At 38.5% G+C, this 13691-nt stretch overlaps 1 protein-coding gene across 2 annotated transcripts in view; it reads left to right on the top strand.

Annotated features, from left to right (window-relative positions):
* The window catches only part of LOC123876757 (rho GTPase-activating protein 7), a 376179-nt gene that overhangs the window by 268783 nt on the left and 93705 nt on the right, over nt 1–13691 (top strand). The window lies entirely within an intron of this gene.

Genomic DNA, 13691 nt, shown 5'->3' with positions numbered 1-13691 from the left:
TCGCGGGATTAATAAAACCCTAAGTCCACGCATTTTTAAAATCCCGCGAGAACTTTTTGATTTTCCGGGATAAAAAGTAGCCTTTACCACTCAACAGGTCTTGAACTATATCCGTGTCACCCGGACCTTTACGACGAATCGATTGACGCCTCATTCATCAAAATCGGCCTAGTAGTTTAGGCGCTACGGTGATACACACAGAATCTGGATAAAAACACACACATACATACCCACATACATACATACATAGACTGCTAAAATCATAACCCTTCCTTTTGGCTTTGCTACAGTCGGGTAAAAAATCACGTCGATCCGTTGCACCATTGCGGCGTGGTTGAAGGACAAATCAACAAATAAACACACTTTCGCATTTATAATATGAGTATGGCATACATAACAACATTATCATGTTTCTGTGTGATATTTCTATAGCAGGAACCAGGAAGAGAAATATCTGGTTGGTGTTTATGTGCGGTCGAAAGACGCGTTGCGGAAAATCGTCGATGGCGGATTATGCCATGCGGAAACAGGATTACAGTATTTACATCGGCTCTGGTCTGTAACTAAAATGAAATGACGACCTCCCTAGCACAGTGATGAGCATTGGTCTACAAGATTCCGGGTTCGATTTCCGGTGGGGCAAATCAGTAATTTATCTTTACTTTCCTTACTATCTTCACTTTACTTACTCTTAAAGAAAAACTGGTGAAGTGTGAGTCGGAATCGCACACGTAGGGTACCGTCGAATTGTACAAGATAATATAAGATGTTGGCGGCCATTTTGAAATTCGCCATTTCAGTTTTTTATTACTTGTTGATGTAGCAGGAATTGATACACACTCTGGGTAAATTTCAACTCTGTAGTTATTACAGTTCATGAGATACGGCTCGCTAACAGACAAACCGACGGACAGGGGAGGCTTAGTAGAGTCACTTCGGCACCCTTTTGGTGCTCTAAAAAAGCAACACACCACAATTTACAGTCACAACAAAAAACAGAATACCAAAAAAATACCAATGTTTTACCGGGGTTCATTCCACGATTGATTAATTTGGTGGTTAAATTAATCAGATACCTATGTATTGTGGAGATTATTCTGTTTAATTTAAGATACATACCTATACAAAATGATGAGAAGTTAGTGAGTGTGTTTTTGATCTTATACCAACTACTACAGTTACACTATAATCACACTAAAATTATAAAGGCGAAAGTTTGTGTGTGTGTGTATGTTTGTTACTCCTTCACGCATAAACCACTGGACGGATTGGGCTGAAATTTAGAATGGAGATAGATTATACCCTGGATTAGCACATAGGCTACTTTTTATCCCGGAAAATCAAAGAGTTCCCACGGGAATTTTAAAAACCTACATCCACGCGGACGAAGTCGCAGGCATCAGCTAGTCTACTATATCCTGTGGTTGCAGTACAAAGCACAGGCACTTAATGTGGTTTTATCCTGACAGTGAACTCGCGAAGCTACCTGCAAGTGTTGACATGAGCCACTTGTAGCTTTTTTCACCTTTGTTTGTTTAAAAACCTGGACAAAGAACATTGTTCCCGAGTTATGCAAATTCTAAAAGTTCGAGTGTTTTGAGACTCAAATTTAACAGTCAATTTTTGCTCTTATTGTAATGTTGATAAGAGTCACAATATGATGAAGTGATAAAATGTGACTTTCCACCGGTTTTCCTTTTTTCACGACTTGGTATGTTGTCTTTAGGTAGGTTCTTTGTACTTTTTGCGTTCTTGAGAGTCTCTGTGTTTGATTTTAAAATACCAACCTGTGTATTTTGTGAAGGTCAAGATTTTAGATCACAAGATGGAGCCAATCTCCACCAAAATAATCATACAATGGTAGTGCAAAATCCCAGGCTCAACTAAGAAGATCGAAGAATGCAATATCCCATTCAACCCATGCCCTTTATCGATTTCTACGCGCCACCGTATCTACCGGAACATGTGCCATGTGGACAACTATCATAGCCTGAGCTAGAATTATCTTGATAGTGGTGCTGTACCAAGTCAGATCGATGGGGCATGGGCCCACTCCCCACTTAATGGACTTTCGTGGGAACCGAATGAGACAATAATTGTGATAATCAAGTTATCACTTAGATACCTTACCTACATTGTGGGTATGTCCGCGATAATGAGGCGAACATGTCGGGAAAAAGAAATACATACTTAGGTAGTGCTTTAACAATAACCAAACCAGGAAAACCAAAGAGTTCCCACGGGATTTTTAAAAAACCTGCATCCACGCGAACGAAGTCGCGGGCATCAGCTAGTACAATCTATAATGTTTCAAAACGGTTCGGAGTGAAAAGTTAGAGAAAATAACTACACTGATTACATCATCACTTTCCATCAGGTGTGATCGTGGTCAAGCGCTTACCTAGAGTGAATAAAAAAAATAAAAAAAAGAGTAAATGTTGGTAGTTTACCATTGGACTAGACCCTATGCAAATTAATTGTAGTTTCCGGTCAGTTTGATATGCCGTCGTAGATTTTCTGCTCCGCTGTAACCCGACCGCACGCAAAGTGAATGTTTTCTTTCCTGATTGTATCAGGTTATAATAGCACTAGTGACCACCCGCGGCTTTGCTCGGCGAAAATATCATCATCATCATCATCATCATCATCATCATCATCAAACGATAGAGGTCTACTGCTGGAGATAGGTCTCTTGTATGGACTTCCACCCGCCATGGTCTTGCACCGCCTGAATCCAGCGGCTTCCTGTGACTTACTTGAAGTCGTCTGTCCACCTATTGGGAGTCTTCCAATGCTGCGCTTTCGTTTTTACGGTTCCGTACCTCAAAAGGAAAAAGAAACCCCTATACGATCACTTTGTTGTCTGTCTGTCTGTCCGTCTGTCGTATCCGTCAAGAAAACCTACAGGGTACTTCCCGCTGACCTAGCGTCACGAAAGGCAGGTAGGTAGGTCTTATAGCACAATTAAAGGAAAAAATCCGATAATTGTGTATTGTGGTTACATCATAAAAAGGTTAGGTTAGGTACCTAACCCTATAGGTTTTCTTGACAGACACGAAAGATGGACAGACGGACAGACGGATATTTTTCCTTTTGAGATACGGAACCCTAAAATATCCATGTTTTAACAAATTATTTATGTTTTTTTTTTAATATTTGTGCGTATCTTCTATTATATAATTCTACAGGGTCCTTCCTACACCATATTACATAAAGGTCTAATAAAAATTTCGAAACTTTCATGATATTTTGATAAGAGCTTCCTAAATACAGAGGAATGCGAGAAAAAACACGAGGAAGATTCGCCTAACACCGCCGTTTCGTAAGTGTGATTGCGTTAATATACAAACAAAACGCAACATTTGCTCTCTGTATCAAAGTGTGGTACAGGTCATAAACTCCTATAGTCGAATTTTTAATCAAACAACATTTTTTGACGTTTCCAATGCTACCAGATTATATGAAAAACTAGATGATGCCCGCAACTTCGTCCACGTGGATTAAGTTTTTTTAATCCCGTGGGAACTCTTTGATTTTTCCGGGATGCAAGCTAAGTCTGTACCAAATTTCATATAAATCGGTTAAACGGATGGGCCTTTAAGAATCCCGTGGGAACTCTTTGGTTTTCCGGTATAAAAAGTAGCCTATGTTCTTCCCCGGGATGTAAGCTGTACCCATCAAATCAGTCAAACTGTTGGGCCGTGAAAAGCTAGCAGACAGACTGCCACACTTTTTATAGTATTTGTATGGATAAATAGTGCTAGGGGTAAAAATAGATTGCTAAAAATGAGCAACTAAGTTTGTACAGTAGCTACGGATGGCTTTGGAAATGTGTCAAACATTGTGAGTCCATTGTTTAATGGAATTTATGGTATAAAAATTAAAAAATTATAAAAAACTCAATCATCTGCTGTAAAATCTGCTAGCCACCAAATTACTCAATGAAAAATATATTTATTTACGTAAATGATATTCTAAAGCCTTTTCAAAGAACTATTATACCAATATTAGAAAGAAACAAACTTAACCACGGAGATAAGTTAATATAAGTCTCTCTCTGTTACGTAAACCGATACAAATGACAAAGAAAAAAAAGGCAGTGGGCGTTAACCATTTTGAGTGACCAACCAATCAGAAACGAGAGTATGTTTGCCGTACTAACTTGTTTCCGTGGAGAGAGTATAAATACGATAGAGAGATAATTAATCTGAGTATACCATAAATTCTTTTCCTATAAAGCCAGTGCTGCCAATATTTTACAGCTTCTTTATTTCCAAGCATTCCAGATATATTACCTTCTTCTTTTTTTGAGCATCAATTTAAGGAATGCAAAAACGCTTCAAGCCTTTCACTTGAGCCACAACACAAGAAAATAAGACCGGGGTAAGGTGATGTCAGTTTATCTCGTGAACTGTTTGTTTAACGTTTTAATGATTGCCAAACAGCTTTTATGCGCGCAAATCAGAAAAACTGAAGTGTACATGTTTGCTTGTATTTATGTTTTACACTTGAGATGAAGTGAAGTCACGATTACGAATTATGATGTTATTAATTTTCTAAGTGTTTATTCTAGATGTTAGAATAATATTATTAGTAAGCTTTGAACTTATGAGTAGGTGGGTTTATATTTCGGAGTCTATATTTCGGAGAGTGTGCACAAGAACTCTTTGACCTGGTTCCTCCTTCACCTTTCTACCATCGTACTGCCAGGCATCGTCAAGGTCTGCATCCGTACGTAGTCGAAATTCCTCGAACACGTACGAAACGATTTGCTTCCTCTTTCCTAATTCGAACCGCTAGGATATGGAACGCCCTTCCGGCGTCAGTTTTCCCTTCCACCTATAATATGGGTACCTTTAAGTCAAGAGTGAATAGGCAACTTCTAGGCAAGCGCGCTCTATCTTAGGCTGCATCATCACTTGCTAGCGGGTCTGATTACAGCCAAGCGCTAGTCTATATAATAAAAAAAAAATGGTACATGTAGGTTCTCTTACAGGAAATCAAATACTCATAAGACAGGTCGTCAAAGTGTTTGACATACTATACAGCTACCTACAGTTGGTACGTTGTATGCAACACAGCGTTTTTATGCAGGACTAAGTGTGGATATCTACTCGTGTGACTAAGTATTGTTTCTTATGATGATAGCTTAGTGGTTAAGATATTGGCATACTATTTGCGGGTCCAGGGTTCGATCCGAGCATGCACCTCTAATATTTCGGAGCTATGCGTGTTTTACTTTTAAGCAAATAGGTATACGTATATACCTTTTGATTTGTGAAGTGCGCCAATCCGCAAGATGCCAGCGTGGTGGACTTTGGCTTAAACTCTTTCAATTCTGACTAACCTGTGCTCTGTGCTCTGTGTTGGGATGATTGTCTTTTATCGTACCTACCCTTCCGAATAGAAAAGCACACCAAAAAATCACACAATCTACTGCCATAGTTCAACGAACTCTGCTCATAAACAAAAGGCCAATTACAATAAATTATATTTCACCAAGAGCAACATATCTCGCAACATCGGCACCGCAGAACTCTAAATGAAGTAATGGAAATAGTATGATCTATTGTCTTGAATACGGCGACCGCGTATCGCCGATTTGGGCAACTCACATGTGCAAAGACGTACACAAATAATAGCCAGGGTTGGAAAAATCTCAAAACATTTGAAATTGTTTTTTTAAAATAAAAAATATGTTTAAAACACGTGTTTTAAACATTTGTTTGAAACATTGCCAATCCTGGTCACAGACTCACACCCACCCCATCGGGCGGTGCGTCGACACTCTTATTTATCATTTCTATATGTATTCTGATTTCTGTGATCGACACCTAAGTATTACCGGGCGGTTGGGAAACCATTCATCATCAGATTTAGTCATATCCTCGTAGGAAGTGCACGTAGGACGATGCTAATTCGATACGCTTACAACATTATAACTATGCAATGAGATTCGCACGACCGATTATGCAATATCGATTTGCATGTGAAATCATTCTTTTCGAATATCGATTTAATGATGAGACATGCGATTATAATCGAGACGACACGGCCGACGTATGTTAAACGAGTGACCTTTGATTATGATCTCTTAGATCTTTGTCAAGATCCAGAATTGCAGAAACGATTACGCGATATCAGGGGGCACGGCAGTGCCCCCGCCAAGACGAGCCAAACGGCGGCCGGGGCGCTACGTACCTTTTTCTCGAAGTGTTTCGCCGTATTTTCGACTCGTCATAACTTCGGTCTGGATGACGCTAGAAAGCTGAAATTTGCAGTATAAGGTGTCCTCAGCAAACTTACCAAATATACTAAGTATCAAATATCTAGCTTTTATGGTTACAGATTTATTGATACCTAAAATACGCCGATTTCGTCCCTCACTGATGATCATCAAAACCTCTACTCAAAACCTCTAAGGTACTTCCCGAAGTCCTAGAAGACTGAAATTTGGTATGTAGACTAGAAATTGACAACAAACTACAGGAAAATTAAGAAATTGGAAATGCCCCCCCTCTACGCCTCTTATGGGTGAAGCAAATCTGTAAATTCTGTCGCTAGAATGCTGATATTTTCAGGATAAGATATCCTTGGCAAATTGATTAAACGCATTGAGTATCAATTGTCTAGCTTTTATAGTTTCAGATTTATTGACAGTCAAAACTTCTAGTCTGTAATTCTAGGGTACTTCCCGAAGTCCTAGAAGACTGAAATTTGGTGTGTACACTAGAAATTGCATACAAACTACAGGAAAATTAAGAAATTCAAAATTTTCCCCCTCCACTCCCCGTATGGGGGAAGCAAATTATTTGTAAAGTCTATCGCTAGAATGCTGATATTTTCAGGATAATATGTCCTTGACAGACTTATCAAACGTACCAAGTATCAATTCTCTACCTGTTATGGTTTCAGATTTATTGCCATTCAAAACCCCTCTAGTCAAAAGTTCTAAAGTACTTCCCTAAGTCCTAGAAGACTGAAATTTGGTATGTAGGCTAGGGATTTCATTCAAACAATTGGAAAATAAACTTTTCCCAGTCTGTACATTTAAAAAATGTGTTTCCTGAAGTCCTAAAAGACTGAAATTTGATATATCTGCTTTAAAATTGAGTTGCAAGATTCCACCCAAACAAACATAGTTACATACATTGCAAGTGGAATAAAAGCTTTTAAAAAAAGAGGTACCTACAAAAAATAGATCCAAAAAAAAATCTAGGGCACCTGCCAAAAAGAAATGAAATCCCACCAAAAACATTTCATGTAAAATGTTGCCAAGACTCACAAGTTCATAATGCTTTCACTGTTAAAAAGTTATGAGATCTCTAGTAGAGCCAAGCCCCTAGCTGAGCTTAGAATTGCGCTGCCCATGGGACCTATCCCAAGTCCAAAGTATATAGCTCTTAAATGCTCTTGAGTATATCACATTGATAATAATAAAGAACAAATAACTCTACTTACAAGCTCTGATTTTACAAACCCTAAATCTTGGTTAAAAAAGTATGGCTTGGCCGTTTAATGTTCGTGAAACTATTACATGTCATAACATATTATAATATTAAGGTCATAAGGAATAGTTTGTTCGACAATTACTAATTTATATTATTCTTCATGATTGTCGCACAAGCTATTCCGGGCTTAAATGTCATATCAGATAAAAGTACCACGAACATTAAACGGCCAAGCCGTCCTTTTTTAACCAAGATTTAGGGTTTGTAAAATCAGAGCTTGTAAGTAGAGTTATTTGTTCTTTATTATTATCAATGTGATATACTCAAGAGCATTTAAGAGCTATATACTTTGGACTTGGGATAGGTCCCATGGGCAGCGCAATTCTAAGCTCAGCTAGGGGCTTGGCTCTACTAGAGATCTCATAACTTTTTAACAGTGAAAGCATTATGAACTTGTGAGTCTTGGCAACATTTTACATGAAATGTTTTTGGTGGGATTGATTTTTGCATGTGTAATTGTGATTTTTGAAGTGATTTGATTATGAGAAATGCGAATATAATCAGGACAGCGACGTATCACGTATCGAGTGGCCTTTGAATAGGATCTGTTAGGCTGATTTTAGTCTCACGCTCACCGTCAGCGCTCATAGCTCTGCGCGTAGTTCATCAGCTCTGAGGCTCAGCGTGGCTCGTTTCAGTGTCGTACTGAACGCCTTACTGTACAGACGACGACAAAAATGCGGGGTGTATTAATTATTGCTGCTTTGTACTACTTATCCCAAAGGAATAGAAACCGGCGATTCGCCATGACTGTACACGATGACTACATCCGCTCCGCTCGACACTAGAACGCTCATAGAAGGCAGAGGCGCTCGTGCAATGGTCAGCGCCGACAGTTACGCGGCGCAGACGCGCAACGCGTGCGGCCGCGTAGCTATCAGCGCTGACCACCGTGCGCGCTGATAGCTACGCCTCATTCAAAAACGCTTCCTATAAGTTTATCGTAGTTAGATCTTTAACTATCTAGTTTTAAAACTGTAGGAATAAAGATGCTCGAGAAAGAAGATCGATTTGATTCTGAAATTATTGTTCCTTATGAATATCGATTCTAGAATATAGATAATAAAGGATATACGAGAGGATAATGAAATATTTGAAACAAGTAAATAACCTTCAAAAAAGAGGGTTTATTGGAGTATCAGAATATCGAAGAATGAATAGTTAGATATAATGTAGGTAATGTGGAATCTAATTTGAATATCGGTTTTAGATTTCGATTCAGCTATCAAAATGATATGTATCAGACCCATGTCGTTTGTGGATTGACCTTTGTATAGCCTCTGAGATCAGATCTTCAAATTCTGGTAAAGTTAAACTGGATGCTGAGTTTGTAATCGAATTAATTATTTACTTACTAACTTTATTTATTTATAATATGATGCATACGTATCGGCCGAGTGCACTTAGATTTTGGAAATCAATTACTTACATCATTAGTTACTGTAAATTCAGCCCGCCTAATTATTCCTTCACACTTCACATTAATATTATAAAGGCGAAGGTTTGTGTGTATGTGTGTGTGTTTGTTTGTTACTCCTTCATGCAAAAACTACTTGACGGATTTGGCTGAAATTACACACACTAATATTATAAAGACGAAAGTTTGTGTGTCTGTGTGTGTATATTTGTTACATCCTTCACGCAAAAACCACTTGACGAATTTGGCTGCAATTCGGAACGGAGGTAGATAATATCCAGAATTAGCTCATAGGCTACTTTTTATCCCAGAAAATCAAAGAGTTCCCACGGGATTTCGAAAAACCTAAATCCACCCAGATGAAGTCGCGGGCATCAGCTAGTTTATAATATATTATTTTATGGCTGATATATTACTAAGTATTTTCCACTGGTTTAATATTCTACTGAAATACTTTTTGTATCCTGCCAGGTGTGTTAGCGAATTATTTGTAAAGGAATATTAGTGGAAGGCTGTGTGACATGTATTATTTATCGTACTCATTATGCTCGGACTACACGACCCACTTGGGCCGGTTCCAATCCGGTTCCGTTTCATTCAAGCTTGCGTTTTGCGAGCATTGATAAAATAGGTATAAAACCCTGGTCATACATGACGCGTGACAATAGCGTATTAAACGCAGCTCTAGAAGTTGTAATAGAAAGAACTATATTATGAAATATCTAGTGGTTAAGACTTTCGCCTTCTATCTGGCAGGTCGGGCACGCACCTTTAACTTTTAGAGTTATGTGCGTTTTATAATAAAACCGGCCAAGTGCGAGTCAGACTCGCGCATGGAAGGTTCCGTACTCGGGTATTTTTTCCAACATTTTGCACGATAAATCAAAAACTATCATACATAAAAATAAATAAAAATCTGTTTTAGAATGTATACAAAAATCCCTTTCATATGATACCCCACTTGGTATAGTTAGTTATCTTACTTTTAAATTTTAATTTTTTTTAAATGATGTAACCACAAATTCGCGGTTTTCAGATTTATACACCACTAGCCGATGCCCGCGACTTCGCCCGCGTGGATTTAGGTTTTTTGAAATTCCGTGGGAACTCTTTGATTTTTCGGGATAAAAAGTAGCCTATGTGCTAATCCAGGATATTATCTATCTCCATTCCAAATTTCAGCCAAATCTGTCCAGTAGTTTTTGCGTGAAGGAGTAACAAACATACACACACACGCACACACACACACACACACACACACACACACACACACACACACACACACACACACATACAAACTTTCGCCTTTATAATATTAGTGTGATAATGCTCTCAAAGGTGTGTGAAGTCTACCAATCCACACTTGATCAGCGTGGTGGACTATGGCAAGCCCTTCGCATTCTGAGAGGAAACGTCCTGTAGTGATCTGTAGCTCAGTAGTGATGCGATGAATGGATAATGACGATAATGATAACATGAAGGCATTCACGAAGCGAACTCTATACCTATTACAGTTTATGAGATACAGCCCGCTGACAGACGGACGGACGGACAGCGAATGCTCAGTAATAAATAGCATGCAGTTGGCACCTTTCGGGCACACCGAAACGGATCGGAACTGTCGTGTATTTCGTGCTTAACTAATAGGTCGTAAACTTAATCATAAATTATAAAAAAGTTGTTCGTACAGAAAATCTAGCTTTATTATTACAGTGTACGACTTAGTACCTTACGTGTGATATAATTACAAGCTAGTTTTTACGCTGATGTTGATGTCGATAGCGTGGCATATTATTATGAATAACAAATCAGAATACATTTGATATTATTATAAAGTCAGTGGTCATAAGCAAAAATGTTTCTGATCTAAGTATATAATCTTTTTATTTAGTTACTTTGATTACTGGATGATGATCTGGAATTTGTCTGCTTGGATTTAGGTTTTTTTAAAATCCCGTGGAAACTTTTTGATTTTTCGTGATAAAAAGCAGCATTTGTCCGTATCCTGTATGCAAGCGAACTCTGTACTAAATTTCGTCAAAATCAACCGTGAAAATAAGTACCTAGTACTAGCATCGATGTATATGGATGGGCCCTTCGAAGATAAAAAACGCGCTCAAAAAGTCAATAGAATTTGCAAAAGTCTCTTGACTTTGTCAATGCCGATGACGTAAGATTCAAGCGTATTTTTGCGGACGGAATTGTATGGGAAAGGTTAATCCATATACATCGATGAGTACTAGCCTCATTCCTGGAGGAGTAAAAAGATCACTAATTAACTAATACTAATTTTGAAAATTTATTAGCATTTCTACCGTTTTTAGCATTTTTTAAAACATGGTTTTCAAATATTATACGATATTATGGGTAACAAAAAACACGAAAACCCTCAAAGAGCTACCCCAACTTAGTACAATGTTCTTCTGAACTCGAGAGAGATCTTCAAACAAATCTTTTTTAATGCACCTTATATTGAAAAAAAAATGTCACAACTGCCTAATAATTTTTGAAGTCATTACTGTAGAAACCTAAAATTAAAATTTATCATAACATAAATTAAACCTTATATTAATGACCACCTACCATGTGAAGAACGGCCGTAACCTCCAGGCTAGTAATTACACAAAAACGCCTTTAATGAAGAGCCGCGGTCATCGAGACAGTAACGATCCATTACCAGTGATAATGAGCAATATTACGCTCAAGGGGACAAGACAAAACTTATCGTTATTTCTGCCAAGGTACATGACCAGCTGAGCATGCAGGAACATACATAGAGGTGACACTAAAGTAACCTATGGGTAACTTTATAAAATGTCTACCATAAGTAGCATTAGTCATAGAAGAACAATCCATTACCTACAGAAAACGAACCTAGGCCCTCTGTGGGGAGGTGCTAAATTATGCATTGGTCCTCAAAGGTAAAAAAATGCAAAGACACCAAAGTGTGAATGGATAGTATGTTTTTAATTTATATTTGTTGCATCCGCGTCGTAGCTTCTTCGACATTATTCTCAATTTCTTAGTCAGATTCAAGCTAAAAAATGTCATGTAAGCCGTTTACTATTGTGCAGTCAGGTATGGATAGCCAACCAGCTTAGAATAATTACTATTATTACTTTTTAGATAGCTAAACCTGCTCTTCAAAAAAACGGAGGAAAAGCGAATGTTAAAATAGGATCATCCATCGTATCATTGACTAGATGCAACAGATTATCACTTAAATGAGCTGACTAACATCGATGCTACGTTAGACAAGCCCACTCTTCATATTTGAAGGGCCTTATAAAATAATCACACTGTTTATGTCATGATTTATGCACTGGTTATAACCAGTATGTAAATTTTTATTAGTAACTATCATGTGTAACCGTCCTTCCCCTCGCTTGAAATGTCAGTTCATTGTTTTGGGTGAGTCCGCTATATCTTCTTCAAGATGTGTTTCTTGATGGCTGGAATTTATTCAACGGATGTGCGTAAACTAATAAAAACACTACGGGCGGTTGATGGGGAACCACTTATGGTTGACATAAATGTATAGGAAACCCCATTATATTGCTATGTTACGACAGAGAATTCCTCTAATGATATACCTACTTCTCGCTTGGGACGTCTTCGGAATAAAGATCGGTGCTTAAATGTTATGTCCTTATGTACGCAATGCGTATCTGTTGATTGTAAAAACGGTAATGTATTTTTATAATAAGCGTTTTTTGCTCCAAAGATGACCGTCAATGTTAATGGTAGGCACCTACTCTTAGGCCCGATATCCACCTAAGCGGAGAGGAGACGTTAGGAACGTGATAATTTTTTCGCGTCATCTATTATGAATCTGATTGGTCGACTGAACACATCTCCTCTCCTCTCCGCTTGGCTGGATACCGGGCCTTACGATAGGACGACGCAACGAGTCTTCTGACGAAGATCATTTTAGTCAGTCATGCAAAAATATTATTTCATGTGGTTTTTCCTTGGGGTTTCATTTCGGGAGCATTTTCCTGTGAGCTTTATTTCCTAGACCCGCGATAGGGAGATCGACAAAGTTCACCATCATTGCAGCATCATTATCAATATATAGCCGGCTCACTACCGAGCACGGTTCTCTTCTCAGAATGAAAAGGTTTTGGCCATAATCCACCACGCTGACCAAGTGTGGATTGGCGAACTCTCAGGCAAGCGGGTTACCTCACGATGTTTTCCTCCACCGTTAAAGCAAGTGATACTTCATCACTACCCATATTATAAATGCGAAAGTGTGTTCATTTGTTGGTTTATTGGTTTTTCGGTTTGTCCTTCAATCGCGACGGAGTCACGGGTCAACGTGATTTTTTAAATGGGAGTGACGCTACTTTTTGTTCCGGAAAATCAAAGAGTTCTCACGGGATTCTTAGGAACCAGATAGCCGCGGACGAAGTCGCGGGCATCAGCTAGTCATCAAATAAAGGATGACACTTTTATGAACGTTTATACAACATCTCCCGACTTGCCACTAAATGTTTCATCCTAAACATTGAAATTTTAAGTGACACATAAAATAGTCCCGCCAGCGAGCGGTCAGTCATGTGGCGTCGTAAAAGTGTCGTTGCGTGATATTTTATGGCGGCACCCCATGCTGAGAGCACCGACTCGTTCAACTACATTTACTTAGTTACTTACATTTTCAGTATTAACAGGGCTCTCTCCGTCACTTACTCCATACAATCGTAGTTCCAATTGCATTTGAATATTAATCTATCAAAGTCCATGAAATTTTGCGGTCATAT

This window comes from Maniola jurtina, chromosome 22, assembly GCF_905333055.1.
Source record: "Maniola jurtina chromosome 22, ilManJurt1.1, whole genome shotgun sequence".
Lineage (NCBI taxonomy): Eukaryota > Metazoa > Arthropoda > Insecta > Lepidoptera > Nymphalidae > Maniola > Maniola jurtina.
This window is presented reverse-complemented; position numbering and strand designations above follow the sequence as displayed.